The following is a 3223-nucleotide window of genomic DNA, read 5'->3' as shown; positions in this document are numbered from 1 at the left end:
CCCCAATGGCAGCATGAAAAAAGCATGGGGCCCAATATGGACCCTTGGGGGACCTCACAAGAAAGAGGGGCAGCAGATGAAGAAAATTCACCGAGGTGAACAGAGAAACTTCTATCCGCCAGATATGATTGAAACCATTTGAGGGCTGTGCCCCTAATGCCGACACACTGTTCGAGTCGGGATAAGAGAATGGAGTGGTTAACCATATCAAAGGCAGCAGTCAAATCTAAAAGCACCAAAACAGCAGAGTTTCCAGAGTCAACAGCTAAAGGAGATCATTAAAAACTCTTAAAAGGGCAGTTTCAGTATTGTGACGGAGCTTAAATCCAGACTGGAATTTTTCATAAATACTAAAATCATCTAAAAATGATTGAAGTTGAAGTTAAAAACCACTCTCTCTAGAATTTTTGACATAAAGGGGAGCTTAGAGATCTAAAAATAGAGAGCTTTGAAGTGTCCAGACTTTTTTAAACGCGGTTGCACAACTGCATGTTTGAAAGCAGCTGAAACACACCCTGAGCTGAGAGATGTATTAACCAAGGTGACAATGCTTGATCCAACAGTGTTAAAAACATCTTTCAAAAATCGTGCAGGAATACTTTGGGGCAGTTTGCAGGACGTAGTTGCTTGACTATGTCAGAAAGAAGGGGGAATGTAACTGGCTCAAACTGCAGGAAGACAGCTGGGCTGACAGGGGGGGACAGAGGGGTCACTGGTAAATGTAGTGGGTGAAAAGCTAAGACCAGCAATTTTGTCTATAAAATATTTCAGGAATTTTTCACAAAAAATTGTAGATGGCACAACACAGTCTGATTTGCGAGGGTTAACAAGAGAGTTAAAGACATTGAAAAGAACCTCAGGCCTCTGGCTCTTATTTGCTACTACACGGGATAAAAATTTAGTTTTAGAAATTTTACTGCTCTCTGGTATTTAGATAGTGTATCCCGCAATATTTCAAATGAGACTTGAAGTTTGTCCTTTTTCAACTTTCTCTCAGCTATTCTACAGGCATGTCTGAGAGAGTGGGTAGTGTCATTCAGCCAAGGCTCTGAAAGTGGTTTAGAGCGTTTTTCCCTCAGTGGAGCAACACAGTCCAATATCTCAGTGCAAGTACAATCAAACTGGTAGGTGAGTTCCTCAACACTGAGGTTGCAGCCATCGACATTGTACAACAATTAGTTTTTAAAAGCAGCAGAAAACTGTGAGGCAGTTAAAGGGTTAATTGCCTTACAGAGGAAGAGGGAAGCTTTGAGGAATATTGACACCCCTCCACAAAGTCCTGTATAATCAAAATGCAGAGCAACCTAGATCTGTGTCCTCGAGTTCAGTTGTAAGGAGTTAATTTAGATTAGATGAAGTTGAGTGTAAGTTAGTGTGTTTTAGAGAGTGTAAGTGTATACTGTATGTAAGTGTATATAGGGGTTTGTCCATGTGAGATTTTAAATGTTGGCTGCAGTTTTGGTAATTATTTATTACCTGGTTTTGTTTCAGGCAACATTTGGAGGGAAAGAAACAATCCTGAAGAGCAAGATACAAACTGCACAAAGAGATAGCACAACTCCAACATGCACTCACAAAGGAGAGGAAACTTAAAGAAAAGTACAAAAAGAGGCTCCAGCGATCAGCAAAACATAATGAATCTCCAAGATCCAAAGTCCGTGAACTGGTTAAGAACTGTCCTGTGAACAGCAGAATCTTAGCCAAGGTTACTGTGGGAAAGATTGTCAAAAAGTATAGGCTGCAGAGATGGTCAGAACAGGCATTGGGGTTTTCAAAGAAACGCAGAAACCTTTTGAAGAGCAAAAGCCTGACCAGTTTTACGAGAAAGACTGTCAACAGGTTTGCAGATACATCTATTCAGAAGAACGTAAAGAGCTTCTTTAACAGAGATGATGTCAGCAGGATAACTACAGGAAGAAAACAAACCATTACAAGAAACAAGTAAAGATGCAAAAAAGGTTTCTTGTAGACACAATGAGAAACCTCCACAGAAAATTTCTAGCAGAGAATAATGTGAGGATCTCATACTCTTCATTTTGCCGCCTGCGTCCCTTTTGGGTTGTGCACCCCTCTTTGTCTGATCGTGAGACATGCCAGTGCAAACTGCATGAAAATTTAAGCTTTCTAGCAGAAAAGCTTAATCAACTAAAGTTGATCGAGACCTCAGATCTGGAGAGACTTACTAAAAATGTGTCCTGTGATACCACTTGCAAGGATTGAATGTATGGGGAGTGTGAGAACTGTAAAGATAAAACAGTTCCCCTCTCCAGTATGTACGACAGTGTAAAAAAAGTGTCCTATACTCAGTGGGGGACAGAAGAGAAGGCAAAAATGGATGATCAGGAGGGGCCAAAAGTAAAGATATCTGTTAAACAAATTGTTGAGGGAACCCAGGAGCAACTTGCTGAGCAGTTCCACACACGTTCAAGAAGCATTCATTCAATATTAGGCAACAGTATGCCTACTACCGTGAGCTGAGAAAGAGCATGGCCACTGATGAATGTCTAATTCATATAGATTTTTCTGAGAACTTCACCTGCAAGTACAGTTCTGAAATCCAAGCAGTGCACTTTGGATCATCTCATCAACAGGCAATACTACATACAGGGATTCTATGTGTAGGCAGTAGCTAAGAACGTCTCGGGTTACGTATGTAACCCTTGTTCCCCGAGAAGGGGAACGAGACACTGCGTCGGTGACGACACTATGGAAACGCCTCTGGGCGTGGCAGGGCTGAACTATGAATTAAACTACTCCAATCCTATTGGTGTTACTAGAACGGTAGTGTGTGAAGGCGTAACCGGAGGGGGTATATAAGCACGCCGGCACATAGGACACATTAGCCCTTTCTATGAAGCAAGGCACTCCAGGCGGGGTGAGGTGTGGCGGACCGACGCAGTGTCTCATTCCCCTTCGAGGGAACATGAACTGCGTCGGTGACGACACTATGGGAACGAGATACCCACTTAGGCCGCGCCGAAACCCCGCCTGCCCCCAGCGTGCAGAACCTGACGGCACGACTAGGAGGAGAGTGCACGGGTGCCGGGTGCAGAAGGCAGGTCCAGACTGTAAAACCGGATAAAAGTGTGAGGGGTGGCCCAGCCAGCCGCGTCACACAAATCCTGGAGTGACGCCCCTGCGAGGAGGGCCCTAGAAGCCGCCATGCCTCGAGTAGAGTGCGCCCTTACGGCCATAGGTGAAGGCAAACCGCGCACCTGATAGG

The sequence above is a fragment of the Micropterus dolomieu genome, linkage group LG01, assembly GCF_021292245.1.
Source record: "Micropterus dolomieu isolate WLL.071019.BEF.003 ecotype Adirondacks linkage group LG01, ASM2129224v1, whole genome shotgun sequence".
NCBI lineage: Eukaryota > Metazoa > Chordata > Actinopteri > Centrarchiformes > Centrarchidae > Micropterus > Micropterus dolomieu.
The sequence above is the reverse complement of the archived record's forward strand: the minus strand, read 5'-3'. Positions refer to the sequence as shown.